The sequence below is a fragment of the Oryctolagus cuniculus genome, chromosome 6 (assembly GCF_964237555.1).
Source record: "Oryctolagus cuniculus chromosome 6, mOryCun1.1, whole genome shotgun sequence".
NCBI classification, from domain to species: domain Eukaryota; kingdom Metazoa; phylum Chordata; class Mammalia; order Lagomorpha; family Leporidae; genus Oryctolagus; species Oryctolagus cuniculus.
Window position 1 is genome coordinate 120,738,842 of NC_091437.1, and position 20,173 is coordinate 120,759,014.

At 43.6% G+C, this 20,173-nt stretch overlaps 1 long non-coding RNA gene across 5 annotated transcripts in view; it reads left to right on the forward strand.

Annotated features, from left to right (window-relative positions):
* Positions 1 to 1,039: 1,039 nt before the first annotated feature.
* The window catches only part of LOC103348092 (uncharacterized), a 558,105-nt gene continuing 538,971 nt past the window's right edge, over positions 1,040 to 20,173 (forward strand). For 3 of the 5 annotated variants that reach the window (XR_011389241.1, XR_011389243.1, XR_011389239.1), the window contains exon 1: positions 1,141 to 18,869. This is a non-coding gene — a long non-coding RNA (uncharacterized lncRNA). The other 2 variants (XR_011389240.1, XR_011389242.1) reach the window with 2 other exon arrangements.

Below are 20,173 nucleotides of genomic sequence, written 5' to 3' on the forward strand. Positions count from 1 at the left end.
GGGATTTCTTGGGATCTCTAAAAGGGGGCCAAGCAGCTGCAGAGGGTGCTGGAGGCAGTGGAGTGTTGTGTTCCTCAGACTTCATGAGAACCCAATCACCTGGGGGTCTGCTAGTCTGAGGGGACAGGTGTTGCTAATGCTGCCAAGGGACTACACCTTGAGTGGCAAGATTAGATTCAGTAGTTCTCAACCCAGTCTGCATATTAAAATTGTCTGAAGCATTTAAAAAATTGGCGCCTGGACCACATCTTTAATGCTTATGATTTCATTGGTTTGTTCTAAAGTACAGGCCAGAGTATAGAAGAGTATAGGTGAGTGGTTCTCAAAGTGTGGACCTCAGACCTGCAGCACTGGCATCAGCGGGATGCTTGTTAGCAATGCAAGTCATTAGACCTCGTGTCAGACCTACTGAATCTGAAACTCTGGGATTGGGTCTTGACAACCTGTGATTCTTTCCAGATGATTCTCATGCCCAATGAAGTTTGAGAGCCACTGGTATAGGTTGTCAGATTTTGACTTTAATGTCAGACTTCCTTCTTTGGTGAGAAGTCCAAGCTCTGTGTGGCTGGTTTAGCACCTGTAAAATGGGGCTACCTAGAGGACTTATTTTAGAGGGTGAGAGTACTCCATGTGGCTTCCTCTGTGTTGCTTGAGTTTGAACAGGGAGTTGACTCTGATATTATGGTGAGAGGGCTGAGGTTTGAAAGCCAGGATAAGACCTAAATCTGGAGAGGTTTAAGACAGAAACAGAAGCAAGGTTTTAAGACATGAAACAAGAGTGAGAGAAAACAATTTGGGATCAGCTGGGGAGATGGGGTTCCCTAAGAACTTGCTTTGGTGGGCCAGTGGAAGTTTGACCTGTGAGGAAGAGTTAATTCCTTATCATCTGCTGACTTGACACCTTTATTGAGGCTGGGGGCGGGGCAATCAGAATGAAGTCATAAGAGGGAGGCTGGGGGTGGGGCAATCAGAATGAAGTCATAAGAGGGAGGCTGGGGGCGGGGCAATCAGAATGAAGTCATAAGAGGGAGGCTGGGGGTGGGGCAATCAGAATAAAGTCATGAGTGGATGCTGGTGGGTGGCTGACATCTCCCCAGGAAGGCAGTGGAAGAGTCTACAGCATCAACAGGCGAGGTAAGAAGCCCTCCAAATCCCCGTGGGGCGGGAGTACAGGTCAGGGTCAGGATTATGTGGTGGAGAGGAACAAGAGGTGAGGGGTGGGGAGGTGTGTGTGGGAAGTCAGGAAGTCAGCTGGTTTTGAGGTTTGCTCCTTGAGGCCAGCAGGAAGGAAAAGCTTGGGGTCAGGTTTGGGCAGACAACCCGCCATCCCCACCCCCAACCCCTGGTCCTGAATTCTGGCCCTTCTGAGGCTTATCTCTTGCCAGGGCTGTTCCAATGTCCCTGGCAAAGCCAGAGTTGGTGTTAGGGGGATGGGGTAAGGGTAATGGTGGTGAGTCCTGTACCCCGACTCTCTGCTCCCCACTCTGCCTGGCATTTTTAAGGTTTCAAACTTATTTCTGGGCAAAATAGTACCTCAGCCATAAGCACATCGTGAGTCTTTAGTGGTTTGCTATAAGCTCAGGAGGCTGGTGTCATGATGATAGAAACGGCTGTCTACAGTGGCTGCTGGGATATGGGAATAGAAAGGGGTGAGGCGTGGGGCCGGGGGAAGGGGCTCCCAGGAAGTGAATCCTACTCTCTCTTGGATTGTGCGAGGTGCAGAGAAAGGCTGCTGGTCTTCCTTTGGGATCCTGGCACTCGAGGCGAATGGATGAGGGCTAAGCTTCGCCCCCTGCCTTTTATAATTTTCATTTTTCTATGTTACTGTGTTGGACTCTTTCCACTTTGTCCCCTGCTTTTTTCTCCTTCCTTCCCTTTGGGGAACTAGGTGCCTTAGAAACCACGGAAGTCTGTCTTACAGTTCTGGCAGTTTCCATGTCTGGTGAGAGCCTGTTCCTGGTTCATAGCTGACTGTCTTCTCCCTGAGTCTTTACATGGCAGAAGGGGTCTCTTTCATAAGGGCACTAATGCCATAATAAGGGACCTGATTATCTCCCAAAGACCCCACCTTCTAATGCTTGGGAGTTAGGACTTCAATATGAATTTTGGGGGGAAACATTAATGTTCTACTCATTCAGAATGTTTGTATCCATTGAAATTTTTAGAATTTTCCCTGAAAAGTTAGAAAATGAATTTTTTTGAAAAAAAGATTTATTCACTCATTTGAAAGTAAGAGTTATAGTGAGAGAGAGCGAGATTGATCAATTTTCTATCAATTGGTTCATTCCACATGGGTGCAGGCACACAAGCACTTGGGCCATCTTTTGCTGCCCCTTCCAGGCCATTAGCAGGGAGCTGGATTGGAGGTGGAGAAGCTGGGACATGAACCAGCTTCCATAGTCAATGCCAGTGTCACAGGTGGCAGCTTTCTCACTACGCCACAATACTAGCCCCAAGAAGAGGAATTTTACAAACTGTTCTAAGTCAGTGCTCTGGAATCGGATAGGCTAGGTACAAATTCATGTACTAATGTGCTTAATGTTGGGGGAAGTTACTTTCTCTGGACCTCAATTTTCTCATCTTTGAAACGGGGATGATTATGGAAATTGAGAGGTAGTAATGTATAGGACTGTGGTTTGTAGAATGCTATTTAAAAATAGTAGTTGTTGTTCCTCCCAAGCCCTGTTTCCTAGAAGATTAAATGAGATATCTTGTGGGGTCTCAGGAGTTCATTTTTTTTAAAGACTTATTTATTTGAGAGGTAGAGCTACAGTCAGAGAGGGGTGGAGAGAGAGGTCTTCCATCTGCTGGTTCACTCCCCAAATGGCTGGGATGGCTGGAGCTGAGCCGATTCGAAGCCAGAAGCTTCCGCTGTGTCTCCCATGCAGGTGCGGGGGCCCAAGCACTTGGGCCATCTTCTGTTTTCCCAAGCCACAGCAGACAGCTGGATCAGAAGAGGAACAACTGGGATACGAACTGGTGCCTGCATGAGAGGCTGGTACCACAGGTGGAAGCTTAGCCTCCTACTTAGCCACAGCTCTAACCCCTCTTTTGTTTGTTTTTGATTCAGCTACAGGCTTACACAAAATACATTCCAGCAAAAATTACACAGCTACAATGGAACCTGAGCCTTCTCTTTTGATGTTAAATGAAAAATGATAATGATGCAAAATCTAGTTTTAGCAGGATCTGAGCCAATGTTCTTCCTTCCATGTTAACGATAAGTAAATAGCCGCAGATACTGCAAAGTCAATTCAGGATCAAGCTTTTGCCTTTGCCAGGCTCAGGCTTGTTGGGCTGGGAACCTGCTCTGGGGCCAGGGTTAGGGATGGGGCATGGCTAGTGTCCTAGTGTTCTATTTTCCCAGCATCCACCGTGCAGTTCTGGGTCAGGGAAGAGAGAAGGGTCGGGAAGGCCTTATATGACAGGGCAGTCGTGATCTGGCACTGGGGCAGCTGGGTGAGTTGGATGCTATTGGCACCTGCTTTTAGTGGAGAGAGGGAGCTCTCAGTGAGTTTCCAGGGACTCTGGCCCTACCTGCTTCCCACCTGCAGCACCCGTTGTGGGCAGTGACTTGTACAGCTGGGCACTGGAGGCTCCCCTTCAGCCAGTCTCTTCTTCCTCTATGGAGGTCACCTCTCTGTCTGGATTCGGTTAAGAAAACCCAAGTCTGGTTTTCTTTGTTGATTGTACCTGTCCAGTGGGAAACCAATGAATGTCTTCACCCCGCAAATTCTGGCCATTGCCTTGTCCTGCATCCCTGTGGCCAGGTAGGCTATTCCAGTCACCCTCTTGCCTTTGACTCATGAAGGATGAGTCAGGGGCCAGTCTGTAGGTTCCAGGGAGCGAATGACAAACTCCCCAAATTGTCCTCTTAAAGAGCCCCTCACCTGGCACAACAGGGGGAAGTTCCACCTTCCCTTGTGGGGAGGGAAACTCTTGGGACACCACTGTCTTCAAAGAAGTCCTAACTGCTTCCTAGCTTCTCCTCCTAAGGAATTCTCCCATTTTTCCTTATATGACCATAAAGCTGGCAACAGGCTTCTATTGGAGACACTGTTTTTGATTACACATGAGCAAATTCTGCAGGGATGGGCTCAACATCTATTATTTCAGCCTCAGGGCTGGGCCAATATGTTGATGCTGGGAGATTCCCATCTGCACACTCTGCTTCCCCAAGGAAAGGGTACGCGCTTACAGGGTGGGCCTGTGGACAGGCCCCCCCCCCAACCTCTCCAGAGGCCTCTGGGTACCCCCCTATTGTACATGCCACAAAGTACTACTACTACTACTACTACTTCTACTTCTACTACACTACTACTACTACTGCTACTTTTAATTTTTTTAAAGATCTATTTATTTGAAAGGCAGAGTTACAGAGAGGCAGAGAGAGAGAGAGAAAGAGAGAGAGAGATCTTCCATCTGCTGGTTTACTCCCCAAATGGCTGCAAGGGCCAGAGCTGAGCCAATCTGAAGCCAGGAGCTTGTTCTGGGTCTCCCATGTGGGTGCAGGGTCATCTGATGCAGCTGCCTTCCCAGGAACATAAGCAGGGACCTGGATTGGAAATGGAGCAACTGGGACTAGAACTGGCAACCATATGGCATGCCGCTACAGTGCTGAACCCATGCCCCAAACTTCTTTACCAAAGAAGTTGGTAACTCTTTGTCACAATTAAGCCCAAGCCAAGTGGCTTTACACTAGTGGTTAATTAAGCAAAACCAGTCTGGTTCTATGAAATCAAATTAAAGCAAATGTAAACTCAACACTGTTCCCTCTCCCAGAATTATTTGTATGTTGAATGAGAAGGAAAATTCATGGGTGTGTGTATGTGTGAAATCTAACAGAGTTTTGGCATAGAATTTTTGGCAGATGAAGCCCATGTTGTGTCCTGTTGTGCTGTGCTGTCTAGGGCTAGAGGTGAGGTGGGGAACTTTGAAGAAGCTTAGAGGCCCCTCTCTTCTGTTGACCCTGAGTTGTCACCAATGTGACTCACATTCTCTGTCAGCTGGTGACCAGGATGGCAGATGTATCAAAATGATCCCCAATTTAGAAGGTATGTGGAAACCAAACCAAACCAAACCAAACCCTACCACATACAAGATGCCTTCAGCACTATTCAGAAAGTCACTGCTGTCCCTGTGTTCCCTCATAGCCATTTCTTCTTCAAAACTTTTTTATTGGAATTTTTTAGTTTTCAACAGATTCAATGTGATTTGTAGATACAATTATTTTTTGGTATTTATTTTTTATTCCAGGTATTCACAATTGGTTCAAAAATCAATGAATGTAATCCATCATATATACAGTTTAAATATTTATCATATGATCAAATCAACAGATGCAGAAGAAGAATTTAAAAAACATACCATACAATTCTAAGAAAATATTCCCTTCCTCCCTCCCTTCCTCCCTCCCTCCTTCTCCCTTTTCGTAGCTGCTTCTTAAAATGACCAGTAGGGGGCACTGCAGGGTGAGATTCCCAGCACTCCCTCCACTTCTCATGAAAAATTGTTGCAACATGAAATATGGAATACAATACACCTATTTTTGTTCTAATAATATATGCTGAGAGATTGACTATAAATTTAGAGTCTTAGTTGTTCTTGGGATGTTATTATCTAAAGAAAAAAGTTTTAGCTTGAAGGATAAGGGACACATGTAGACTGGGTGTTAAGTCATAGAGGCACCAGCCACTAATGATCGCCCCTGGAAAAGTGGTTCAGACCTGACCATTGTGTGACTCTGATGCGTTAGGATAGGCCATGAAAGAAGGATCTGGCAGCCTTAGTTTGGGGGACCTGGGGAGCCAGAGACATGAAAGCTGAGTGTTTTAAAATGCCAGGAAGCAGCTCTCCTCTGTGTTTACTTTATTAGATACTTAAATATTTTATTGGATGTCAGACCATTGAACTTAATGCCAGCAGCAAGTTTGTTATAAAATGAAATGAAGAAGGGACAAACAGTTCTTTTTGTCAAGGGAGGGGTATTGAGGTACCCACAGAGACTAAAGAGAAAACAAATCAAATTTTAAAAGAGGTACAGATTAAAAAAAAAAAGCCCACAAAAGCCCAAGGCAGATTTTGAAATTGGGGCATTTAAATTTAAAACAAAATTGCTCAATCAGGGAATGCGTCCACATGATTTAAATGAGAAAGTTCACAGAGGTTTATGGCGAGAAGCCTCTCACCCCTTTCTACCCAGTGCAAACTTCTCATCCCCAGGACTTTGTAGAAAGATCTTAAGCATGTACAGAGATTGTCATTCTAGGTTTACATTTGTAATATGACTATTTTTCGGAGATAGTTCTGTTTTATTTAATTTTAAAAGGATTTATTTGAAATACAGAGGAAGTATGAGTGAATGAAGGAGAGACAGATCTTCCATTTGCTGGTTCACTTCCCAGTGGTTCAAAGGGCTAGGGCTGGGCCAGGCCAAAGCCAGGAGTCCAGAGCTCCATCCAGGTTTCCCACCTGGGTGGTGGGCGCCCAAGTATTCGTGCCATATTTTGCTGCTTTTCCAGGCAGATTATCAGGGAGCTGGATCAGAAGTGGAGCAGCTAGGACTGCAACTGGTGCTCTAATATGGAATGCCAGTATCACAAGTGGAGGCTTAATCTGCTGTGCCAAAATGCTAGCCCCAATAATTCTATTTTAGTTCTAACACATTTTCTTCTTGAATTATTGCTTACAAAGTATTCCATTGTCCATAGGTAGACATTTGGACTATTTTCAGTTTTCCCCTGCTATGAGTGAGGATTTGTTGGACATTCTTAACTATTGCGCATGACACCTGCCCCTGCGAGTTGTGTGGCAAGCCAGAGCTCTGGGGCATATGCCACGGCCCTCTACTGCAATCAGTTCAGCATTAGGATGCTTCGCGAGGTTGCCATGGAAAAGGTGCATTCACAGGGAGCCCAAGAGGTCTTTATATACTCACCAGTCCAATGTGGTAACAATCTATGGATCTATATACCTACAAGTCCAACGTGGTAACAATCTATGGATCTATGTATGATCTCATCTCTAGCCCGAGGCCAGATGCAATCTTTGTAAAGTTTCGTTTATACCTTGTCTCTTGCTGTATTCAGCCTGAGGAAGTTTTTCTCATCCTGTTGCTTTGCCTTTATCCTTCAGTTTATTCATCTGTAAATTCAGAAAACAACTACAAATTGTCTTCAAATTTGAGTCATCATAGTTTTTTTCTTTGTAAGACCAATGAAATTGAGGAGGAACTCAAAGGCTCAGACAAAAACAAAGGCTGATACTGTTTCTTAGTTCTCTGATTATTTCTTGGCAAACAGTTCTCCATGGAAATCCTAAAGTACCTCTGAGAAGCTGTAAGGACCCCGGGGAGGATTGTAGGAAAGCAAATAAACACCTGCTTGCTGGTTTTCTGTTCATGTCTACAACACATAGGGATTGAGATTGGGGACCATGACTCACAGGTTGAGAGTCTACCATCTCCCAGCTGTTCTACAAATTATGGACTGAGATATGCTCTGTCCAGCAGAGAAAAGACCAGAGACTTAGAACATGCATGCTAGGAGTAGGTAAGGATGTAGGGCCGAAAGAAATAATAATAAAAATAATTTTAAAAAGGTAAGAACTGGAACTATAAAGGAGGGAAGCCATTCCTGCGGCATTTGATTCATGTCTTGAGCAGTAAGTACCTTCTGTGAGTTGGCTTCTCAATATAGGAGGCTCTGAGAAGGAAAAGGACCATACAGCAAGCAGAGAGGCCAGGAAGTACATAGAATTTTGCTGAGATTTAAACAGTATAAAGGCATCTGGGCATGTTGATATTTTTCAGTGACCTAAATAGCTTCACTTCCAGGCTTGCGTGAGGTTGGGAAGATTCTCAGCGTGGTGAGGTTGAGTAGTCTGCAGGAAGCATGTTCTAATTTTTCTCTACTTTCTGGAGGAGGACTCCTGCATCTTTGTTATATGATGTTAATGACCATTAGTCAGTGGTCATTTGGCTCTTAGCATTCATCCTCTGTGGGCCCGAGGCATCTGGGGACATTTGACTGTGGCAGGCAGAGTTTGATAACGATTTAAACCTAAAATCTCTCCAGAGTGAATGCTTGTATCCCTGGCTCATTGAATGATAACAGAGGTATGTGACTTGTGAATCACATCCGAAAGTCCCCAGCGGTCTCATTTTCCTCTCTAATTATAGCAACTTATCCCTTATATTCCAGTTAAGAACGATTTCCAGCATTGATAAATATTTGAGATTTTTTTCAAACTTATGAGATGTGGCAAAAAAATTGAATAAGAGTTACATGGGTTCGAAATTCTTAATAATATTATGCTAGCATTATCACTCCCTGCGCTTTCCTGTAAGATTTGCTGTCGCAGAATTTGGATGTGAATTTTAAATGTAAGAGGAGATGAGAAGTGCAGGGTGTACGTGTGTGTGTGTGTGTGTGTGTGTGTGTGTGGAGTTACGTTTTTGAACTTGTTTAGGGTACCTAAGCATATAATGATAGCAGAAACAAAGCTTTATGACACAAATATTCTGTTTCTTCCAATCTTTATTACTGTGTGGGATTATGAGAGATGACTGGGATCCTTTTTCTGCAAATATGTGTGAAGTTTTGGATCTTCAAAGAAGGAATCAAAATCTCTGTTTACTGACTTGTTAATGCTAGAAGCCATCTCCCCTAGAAATGCTTCATCATACTGCAGGCATTTCTGAAGGCTTTTCACAGAAATGAATTTGCACAGGCTAATGACTTGCAGCATAATGTAGGAGATGAACCTGTCTTGAAAGATCCTGTATTATAGGCTAATCAGCTTCTACATTGAAGGGTAGGGGACTGACAAGACCAAGGCAAGGGTCTGATCTTGTTATGGACTATTGACACGTTTGCCAACCTCAGAAAGAGGTTGCTGCTTCCTGTCACAGAGGGCTAGGCTTAGTGTGAATCTTATCACTCATTGTCACCCACATTGAAGCAATGGTATCATTTGTTTCATCAAAGGAAAACGTGCATACTGCTGTGGAAGAGGCAGAGCTAATTAAATGGCTTAGTAAATTAACTATGTCTCATATGAGAAGTCTCTTAGAATGATTCCAGTAATTTTTATTAACAATTACTGCACATATTTATGGGATACAATGCAACATTTCAATATACATATACAGTTTGTAGCGATCAAATCAGAGTAATCAACATTTCTTTTTCTTTGATAGAATTTTGGAGCCTTGGAGCTCCTTTTTTTGGTCACAATATATGTAATAAATTATAATTTAATATTTGTGTATTTGAAAGTGAGTGAGTGTGTGAGAGAGAGTGTATGAGAGAGTGTGTGAGTGTGTATGAGAGTGAGAGAGTGAGAGAGAGTGAGAGAGTGAGAGAGAGCAAGAGAGTGAGAGAGAGTGAGAGAGTGAGAGTGAGTGAGAGTGAGAGAGTGAGAGAGTGAGTGAGAGAGTGAGTGAGAGTGAGAGTGAGAGAGAGTGAGAGAGAGTGAGTGAGAGTGAGTGAGAGTGAGAGAGAGTGAGAGAGAGAGAGAGAGAGAGAGAGTGAGAGAGAGTGAGAGAGAGTGAGAGAGAGTGAGAGTGAGAGAGAGTATGAGAGAGTGAGAGAGAGTATGAGAGAGTGTGAGAGAGAGAGTGAGAGGGAGAGTGAGAGAGTGAGTGTGAGAGTGAGAGTGAGAGAGAGTGAGAGAGAGAGAGTATGAGAGAGAGTGAGAGAGAGAGTGTGAGAGAGTGAGTGAGTGTGTGAGAGAGAGAGAGTGTCTTGCCAGAGTGTCTTGGCTTTCCATGCCTGAAATACTCTCATGGGCTTTTCAGCAGGATCCAAATGCCTTAAGGGCTGATTCTGAGGCCAGAGTGCTGTTTAGGACATCTGCCATTCTATGAGTCTGCTGTGTATCCCGCTTCCCATGTTGGAGCATTCTCTCTTTTGTATTCTATCAGTTAGTATCAGCAGACACTAGTCTTGTTTATGTGATCCCTTTGACTCTTAGTCCTATCATTATGATCAATTGTGAACAGAAATTGCTCACTTGGACTAGTGAGATGGCATTGGTACATGCCACCTTGATGGGATTGAATTGGAATCCCCTGGCACATTTCTAACTCTACCATTTGGGGCAAGTCCGATTGAGCACCACCTTGTTGATTCCATATCTTGGCTAACGTGAATAACTTCAATAAACATGATGATGCAGGAATCTCTTTGATATAATGATTTCATGTCTTGGATATATACATAGTACTGGAATTGCAGGACCATATAGAAGTTCTATTTCTAGTTTTTTTTTTTAATTAAAGTTTTTATTATTTGAGAGGTAGAGTTACAGAGAGAAGGAGGGAGAGAAGGAGGGAGTGGGGGAGAAGGGAGAAGGGAGAGGTCTTCAACTGCTGATTCACTTCCCAAATGGCTCCAATGACTAGAGCTGGACTGATCTGAAGCCAGGAGCCCAGACTTCTCCAGGGTCTCCCACACGGGTGCAGGGGCCCAAGCACTTGATCCATCTTCTCCTTTCCAAGGCCAGAAGCAGAGAGCTGGATAAGAAGATGAGCAGCCAGACGTGAACTGGCTCCCATATGGGATGTTTGCCAGTGCTGCAGGCAGAGGCTTAGCCTACTATGCCACAGTACCGGCCCCTATTCCTAGGTTTTTAAAAATAGGAATCTCCATACTGTTTTCCACAGTGGCTGTACTAATTTACAATCCTACTAACAGTGTATAAGAATTTCCCCTTCTCCACATCTTTACCAGCATTTATTACTTTATATTTTTAATAATAGCCATTCTAATAAGTGAGGTGATATCATTTTGGTTTTGGTTCATGTTTCTCTGATGGCTAATGATATTGAACATTTTGTCATAATAGATTTTTTGTTCATTTATAGATCTTTTGAGAAATGTTTGTTCAGGTATTTTGCCCACTTTTTATCTGGCTTTATCTTTTTTTGTTGTTGAGTTTTTTGAGTTCTTTAAGTATTCTGGATATTAGTCTTTTAAGTAGTTTCCAAATATTTCCCCCTATTCTTAGAGTGATTCTAACAATTTTGAACAAGTAAATCAACAAATATTTTTGACTATTTGACTAGTCCCTCTCTAAATATGTACTCTGAAAATAGCAGGACTGGTATCCAATTGTGGCTGATAAAGGGTAAAAATCCATAGCACATCAAGTCCTTATGAACAGAGCTGTCAGTAATTTCTTTTTCTTAAAATAGAGAAAAACCTTAAGCTAATTTTTAAAGGCTTTGGGTAGATTATAAGCACCTTAAGGGTCAGGGTCAATTTTTTTTAAATCTTGTCCCTCCTCTTATTCCTTTGGGTCTGACCCTTTGGGCTGAGTGAAACCATCCACTGTGTTGATAACATGTTTCGGCTTTTCCTGTCTGAATGAAGTCCTCCTAGAGCTGAAAGGAGACCGTGGTGATGGGAGGTGATGTTATGAAGGGCATGTGGACTGCGGAAGGAAATAGACACCTCTGAGTGTTACAGGAGAGGCAGAGCATCCTAGACCAGTGTGAGCTGTCTTCATCCCTCAGCGGTGACTGTGAGCAAGTTCTGAAACTCTGAGTGCCGTAGTTTCCTCACCTGTGAAGCTGAGATCATAATGTAGCTACAATAGAGTTGTTTCAAGTATTAAATGAGCTAATATATTAGAACTTGGAACAATAATTGGCAATGGTAGTTGCTCAACAAATATTAACCATTATTATCATCAGTGTTAAAGATCTTGGGGGAAAGAACAGATTACCCTCCCTTACCCATATAAAATATTTAACAAACACATGAGAGTACATCAAAGAGTTCATGTAAAATGCAATTGAAAGACATTTTTGTGCAAAAACAGTTTTTGAAGTCTATGCATAGTTTTTCATAATGAATATATTCCTTGAAATTTTTTGAAGATACTCTCATCTTATTTTTTCTTTCATATTTTTGAGAATCATTTTTTAAAAGATTTATGTACTTACTTGAAAGGCAGAATTACAGAAAGGCAGAGGCAGAGAGAGAGAGAGAGAGAGAGAGTGAGCGAGCACAAGCGAGCTTCAATCTGCTGGTCCTCAAATGGTCACAAAGGCCAGAGTTGAGCTGATTCAAAGCCAGGAACCAGGAGCTTCTTCCAGGTCTCTGACATGGTTGGAGGGGCCTAAGGACTTGGGCCACCTTCTACTTTCCTAGGCCATAGCAGAGCTGGATTTGAAGTGATGCAGCTGGGACTTGAACCAGTGCCCATATAGGATGCCAGCACTGCAGGTGGCAGCTTTACCTGCTATGCCACAGCACCAGGGAAATAAAATTTTTAATTTACCTTAGAGTCAAAGTCTTAATGTTCCTTTAAACAAAGAGTTCAGTAAAAAAGACGACTATAGTTCAGCAGGAATATAGGTAAGAGTGATAATAATAAAATGAAAAGATGTCAACTTCACCCAGATATGGTACTTTTTTTTTTTTTTAAAGATTTAGTTATTTGAAAGGCAAAATTAGAGAGGCAGAGGCAGAGAGAGCGACATCTTCCATCCACTGGTTCACTCCCCAGATGGCCACAATGACCAGAGCCAGGAGCTTCTTCCAGGTCTCCCACACGGGTGCAGGGGTCCAAGCACTAGGGCCATTTTCTACTGCTTTTCCAGGCCATAGCAGTCAGCTGGATTGGAAGTGGAGCAGCTGGGACTCAAATTGGCACCCATATGGGATGCTGGCACTGCAGGCAGCGGCTTTACCCGCTATGCCACAGTGCTGGCCCCCAGGTAAAGTGCATTTTAGAGTAGTCACAGATCCTTAAAACTATTATAGTATATAATTGATAATCTTTTTGACAAAGATTAAAAATAAAATCTGACAAACCACTATTTGAAGCAAAACTGATACAGGCATTTCTCATTTTTTTTTTTTTTTGCTTATTTTTGATTTTAAAAATTTTAGCTCTGGGGCTGGCGCCGTAGCTCAGTTGGTTAATCCTCCGCTCGCAGCGCTGGCATCCCATATGGGCACCGGGTTCTAGTCCTGGTTACTCCTCTTCAGTCCAGATCTTTGCTGTGGCATGGGAGGGCAGTGGAGGATGGCCCAAGTGCTTGGGCCCTGCACCCGCATGGGAGACCAGGAAGCTCCTGGCTTCGGATCGGTGCAGCGCCGGCTGTAGCGGCCATTTGGGCAGTGAACCAATGGAAGGAAGACCTTTCTCTCTGTCTGTCTCTCTCACTGTCTACAACTCTACCTGTCAAATAAATAAATTTAAAAAAATTAAAAATTTTAACTTCACCTATAAGAGCATGCAGTATTTATCTTTCTGTGTCTGGCATATTTCATTCAACATGTTGTCCTCTAGTTGCAACTATGTTGATGAAAATGATATTTCATTTTTTAAAATAGCTGAGTAATATCTAGCTATATGTGTATATATCATCCATTCATCTGATGATGGATGCCTTGGTTGATTCCATATTCTGGCTATTATGAACTGGGCTGCTGTAAACAGGGTGGTGCTGGTATCTCTTTGATACAGTGTGTTCATGGCTTTTGGGTATATGCCCAGCAGTGGGATTGCTGGATCATATGGCAAGTCAATTTCTATTTTTTAAAGAAATCTCCATGCTGTTTTTGAAGTAGCTGTGCTAATTTATATTCCCACCATCAGCGTGTAATAGGACCCCCTTCTCCACATCCTCACCGGCATTAGATACCCTCTGTCTTTTGGATAGTAGCCATTCTGCCAGGGGTGAGGGCATTCTTTAAGCTGTAGAGAGATTTTTATGAACTTGCAATATAGTAATTCACAAATGTGGAATCTACTGTGCTTTTCTTCGCTTCAGCCTCTTTGGTGTTAATCTCCCTGGGTCCTGGGTGTTTTGTGCTCTCTAGAGGATCTGGGAGGCAGTGTAGCCTAACTGGAAGGAACTCCGAAATCAGAGCAGGTTCCTTTTCCAGCCCTGCTGTTGTTGCTTCCTAGCCCTATGAGCCATGGTTGTTGCTCAGCTTCTTAGCTAGCAAAGTTAATGTGAGAATTATCTAAAAGGTTTTAAGAGCAAAATATGTATGGAATTATAATGATATGAGATCTGTAATGTAATAAGCATAAGGTTTTATAAGTGAAAAAGAACATTGTTTCCCAAAAAGTATTCATCTAGAGCCACGGATGCTGTACATAACACTCAAAATAATTTGGTACTCCTTTTAGAAACAGTTTCAGATTCATGAATGAAAACCAGTCTCAAAACTTTACATCACTTCTTTGTTTTTTTTATAAACTTTCAACTTCTTAAATCTTTTTTAAAAAAGATTTATTTATTTGAAAGAGTTACAGAGAGAGAGAGAGATCGATCTTCATCTGATGATTCACTCCCCACATGGTTGCAATGGCCAGGGTCAGGGCTGGGCCAGACTGAAGCCAGGAGCTTCTTCTGGGTCCTCCACATGGGTACCAGGGCCTAAGCACTTGGGTCATTTTCCACTGCTTTCCTCAGGTACATTAGCAAGGAGCTAGATTGGAAGTGGAGCTGTTGGGTCTTGTCTGCATCTCATCTGGGATGCTGACATTGCTCGCAGTAGTTTTATCCTCTCTGCCACAATGCCAGCCCCAACTTTTTAGTTTATAACAAACTTTTTTTTTTTTTTTGACAGGCAGAGTGGACAGTGAGAGAGAGAGACAGAGAGAAAGGTCTTCCTTTGCCGTTGGTTCACCCTCCAATGGCCGCCGTGGCCGGCGTGCTGCGGCCGGCGCACCGCGCTGATCCGATGGCAGGAGCCAGGAGCCAGGTGCTTTTCCTGGTCTCCCATGGGATGCAGGGCCCAAGCACCTGGACCATCCTCCACTGCACTCCCTGGGCACAGCAGAGAGCTGGCCTGGAAGAGGGGCAACCGGGACAGAATCCGGCGCCCCAACCGGGACTAGAACCCGGTGTGCCGGCGCTGCTAGGCGGAGGATTAGCCTAGTGAGCCGTGGCGCCGGCAGTTTATAACAAACTTTTTAGTTTAGAATAATTACAGACTTATACAAGGTTGCAAAGATAGTTCAAGGAAGTTTCATATATCCTTCATCAAAATTCCCCAAATATTGATGTCTTGTATAATCACAGTATGATAACCAAAAGCAGAAAGTTAACATTCATGCAATATCACTATTGGGGAGATAGTTTAGCCTAGAGGGTAGGACACTGGTTTAGACACCTGCATTCTGCATTGGAGCATCTGAGTTTGATCCTAGGCTCTAGCTGCTGACCCCAGCTTCTTATTAATGCAGACCCTGGGTGGCAGTGGCGATGGCATAAGTGATGGGGTTCCTGACACCCACGTGGGAGGTTGGGATCAAGTTCTCAGCTTTGGTCCTTCTTAGCCCTGATTTGTGGGCACTTGAGGATGGAATCAGAGGATGGGAGTGTTCTTTGTCTCTATCTCTCAAATAAATGAATAGATAAATAAAAAATAATGTAGGATTTACTTAGAACCTATACACATCTTCCCATATACTTAAAAAAGCATCCAATCAGCAAACCTTATCCAAATCTTACTGACTGTTGTAATGTTTCTTGTTAGTTGCATGCCCTCAGTTTCCTTTAATCTGGAAGAGTTCCTTGGTCTTTGTCTGCTATGATCTTGACACTTTGGAAAGGATTGGTCAGTTATTTTGTGGATTGTGTCTCAGCTTGGGTTTATCTGATATTTTCTCATAATTAAATGCATTTTTGGCAAGAATCCCATAGACTTAATGCCATGGCCTTCTTGGTATATTATATCAGGCACATGATGTCAGCTTGTCTGATGATGTTAACTTTGCTCACTTGGTGAAGGGGAGGGTCTTCCAGGCTTCTCCACTGTGACGTTCTTACTTTTATAAGTAAGTATCTTGAGATATTAATATTTGGAGGTTATGTAAATACCCTTTGCCTCATTTACTCTTTAGCATCTATTTATAATTTTTCTCCAGCACAATTACTTGGGTGTTTGCCAAATGGTCACATTTACTTACAACTTTGAACCATATCTCCAGATTGATGAGTCACTCTTTCCACACCCAACTCAGGGTGACTGGGTTGTTCCCCACATTCAGAGCCAACACTCAGAGGTTTGATTCTTTTTTTTTTCTCCTTGCTTCCTCCCTGCCATGATTTATACAGCCTATATGAGACCTATCTGACAGAGGAAAGCACATGTTCTTGGAACACAGCTCTCAATTAGAATCCTAGAACTCAGCCCATGCAAGTTGGGTGACCTCATTTAAATAAGTTAGTCTTGGCTGGCTCCGTGGCTCAATAGGCTTATCTTCCACCTGCAGCGCCGGCACACTGGGTTCTAGTCCCGGTTGGGGCGCCAGATTCTGTCCCGGTTGCTCCTCTTCCTGTCCAGCTCTCTGCTGTGGCCCGGGAGTGCAGTGGAAGATGGCCCAAGTCCTTGGGCCCTGCATCCGCATGGGAGACCAGGAGAAGAGCCTGGCTCCTGGTTTCGGATCAGCGCGGTGCGCCTGCCGCAGCGCACCGGCTGGAGAGGCCATTGGGGGGTGAACCAACGGCAAAGGAAGACCTTTCTCTCTGTCTCTCTCTCTCACTGTCCACTCTGCCTGTCAGTCTTTCTGAGTTTCAGGTACCTCATAATTAAAATAAAAATTCTTGTTTATGTGGGTTTTAACAAGGGATAAGATACTTTGCATAAAATTTAAAATTTGTGTCAAGCATGATGTGAATCTATTTCATGAATATTGGCTCTTTTTTCTTCTTTTCCCATTGAAAGTTCTCAAATGGCCATAGTAAATACAAAAGCTGGATTTTGGTTCCCTTGGACTGGGTAAGAACCACCTTTTTTCCCCCCAAGAAAGCAACTTTAGGTGATCAATGTCTACTCAAGGCTGAGAATCCCTGAACTAGATACTCACTTAAGGTCTTTTTGATTGAGAACACCAGGATAAAAGAAAATCACTACATATTTACTATTATTATAGCAAGTTGTTATTAATGATATTTGCAATAAAAATGCAGAAAGGGAGACATCATGTGAGGTAAAATTTGAAGTATTTGTTCGTTCATTCTCTTTAGTGGTTTCTTGAACTATATCCAGGCACTGTGTGAAAGCACTGCGTGTATAAAGATGAAATGGGCACAGTCAAGCAGCTAGAACACAGTTTGGTGTGATGCAAGTTGTGGCAGGGGAGGTGGAATTCACTACAAAGCCACACAGACTATGCATGGAGTTTACCTTGCAAAGAAGTTCAGATATTATTCTTTGGAGTTTGACAGCATATGAAGAATATTGAGCAGGTAGGTGAAGGGATGATACTTTAGTGTTATGAAATATTATTCTTGTGTATTTGAAATGAACAGCAGGGATGTAGGGTGATCAAGAGAGTTGGAATGCCTCATGCTGAGATATTACAGTGGCGATGAAGTGGGGGGCAGGCTTGTGAGATATGTTGGAGGTAGACAGGACTTGAAGACCAGTAATGTGAGGGGGAGCAGCTTTGGTGACATTTAGGTGTCTGAGTTGGTTGTGGAATCATTCACTGAAGGGCAATGGCAAGGTTGTGAGTGGGCATCCAGTGAATTCAATTTTGAACCTGTTGCCAATGAGACATTTGAAAATATGTTACCTAACAAGTGGTCACGTGGTTTGAATATGTTTTGTCCCCACCAAAAGTTGAGGCTTAATTCTTTAATGTTACAGTGTTGGGAGGTAGGCTCTAGTGGGAGGTGCTTGGGTTGGGAGGCTAGAGACCTCATGAATGAGTTAATGCTTTTCTCCTGGTGTTGAGTGAACTTTCAATCTGGAGGGGCTGGATTGGCTGGCAAGAGAGGAGGTGGTTAGAAAGTCGGCATACCCCTCTTGTTCTCTCTCTCCTACATGTACCCACTTAACCCCTTCTGTTATCTGCCATGAGTTGGAGAGGCTTGAAGCCCTCACCAGATACGACTGCCTGATGGTGAACTTCCCAGCCTCCAGAACTGTGAGCTAACATAAACCTGTATTCATTATTTCACCAGTGTCAGGTATTCTGTGATAGCAGTAGGGAATGGGCTAAGACAGGTGGCTGATACTTGGATCTGGAAGATGGGGAAAGTCCCCCCATTTGAGAAAAAGATAGGGAATCATGAAGATGATGTTCGAAGCCACAGGTGCTTTTGAAATGACTAGATCAAGTAGAAGAGTAAGAGAAAAACCAAGGACAGGCCTGAGGGATTGCCAGTATAAATTGTGGATGGAAGAGGAGCCAGAGAGGAAAGGCCAGAGAACAAGAAGAGAACCAGGAAAGGAGAGTTTTGGGGGGGGGTATCAAGGAGGGGGAGTTTGAGGGCAGGCAGACCAGCCAGCAGCACAGGCAATGGAGGAGTCAAGTAAGGTGAGGCCTCAACTACAATCATTGGATTTGGCCCTTAGGTGCGTGACAGAGCCTCACTGAACTTCTATAATGAAAGGTGTGGGGAGTCTAAGAACTGGGTGGCAGTTTCCCTCCCCTGACTAGTTCCATTCTTTAAAAGGCATTGAATGAGCTCCCCTCGGAGCTGTGACTCTGCTCACAAGGCATTCAGTCCAGGCCTCACTGGACAGGTGAGGGAGTTAAGATCTAGAAAGCTAGTGACTTGCTTGATATGTAGTGGAGAATTCAAGTCCTTAATCCAGAGCTTTCCCACCTACAAGGGCACTGCTGTCCACTCATTTCCTACTCACTCATGTGTTGCTTGTTTGCTCTCTGGTGGTTTTGTTAATGTAGCTTGTGGTTTTCCAAGGCCAAAGAGTAGAAACTACATCCCTACTTCCTTGTCACCTTAGCTTTTCCTCATTTTTGACTTCATGGATATTTTAAAGAATAAATGAGCTATCACGGATAAACCCTTCCAAAAATATGGTACACAGCATTTCAAGAAATGTGGTTGGACAGTCAGAAGGCATGTACATGGAATGGAACCGGTGAGTAAATGACGATATATAGTAGTCAATGGTATTTCTTTCTTTTTTTTTTTTTTAGATTTATTTATTTGAAAGGCTGAGTTACAGAGAAGGAGGGAGGAAGGCAGGGAAGGAGAAAGAGAGAGAGACAGATCTTGCATCTGCTGATTCACTCCCCAGATGGTCATAATGCCTAGAGCTGTGCCGATCCGAAGCCAGGGGCCTCTTCCGTGTCTCCCAAGTGGGTGCAGAGGCCCAAGGACTTGGGCCATCTTCCACTGCTTTCCCGGGCCATAGCAGAGAGCTGGATTGGAAGTGGAGCAGCCAGGACTTGAACTGATGCCCATATGGAAAGCTGGCACTGCAGGTAGTGGCTCTATCCACTATGCCACAGCACTGGCCCCATGGTATTTCTTTTTAACTTTGACATTTTGATCAAGGACCTCTGAGTCCCATGTAGTCCTGATGTCAAAAAATCAGCTACTAAGACAGGCTCTGTATCAGTGTGGATCTCAGAGGATCTGACCCTGTAGCTCTACCTCTGAACAGGTGTTTCCATGGGATTCACTGTTTCTGAAACAATAGCCACAGAAATGCACCCCAGCTATGTGCAATGTGCATATCAGGGAGAGATAATCCCACTAAGAATTTATAATCATTTGATGGAGTAGTTTTATAAAATGTTTATACCACTTAGCATCCATTTGTCCTTCTTAGAAACATCCTGATTTTCTTTTGAAGCAGGGCCTTGCCCACTACCATGATGTCTTGTAATGATCTGTGTCTTGGCAGGCCATTCTGGAAATGGAGCTGTCAGACTGATGAGTCTGCTCAGGCTGCCATAACAAAAACCAATGGACTGTGTGGCTTAAGCAACATAGATTTTTGTCTCCACGATTGTGAGAAAAAAGTCCAAGATCAACATTCTGGTGGGGGTTGGTTTCTGGTGAGGACTCTTTCTGCCTTGCAAATGGCCACTTTGGCCTCACAAGGCTGAAGGAAACCGCCTTGAGGGGGTTGAGGAGAGCAGAGGGAGAGAGGGAGAGGATGCAGGTGCAAGCTTTCTAGTGTCTCCTCTTGCAGGGACACTAATCCTGTTGGATCAGAATCTCACCTCTGTGACCTCATTTGATCTTAATTACTCCTTTACTGAAAGCACAGCCACATTTTGAGTTATGGTTTCAATATACAAATGTATTTTGGGGAGGGGCACAAACTTCGAGTCCATGACACCAGCCAAAGTCAGTTTCTCTGGCTTGCGTATTAGGAACTTAGTTCTTCCTTGCAAAGTAGGAGCTTTAGATACATGCAAACATGTTTGCTAG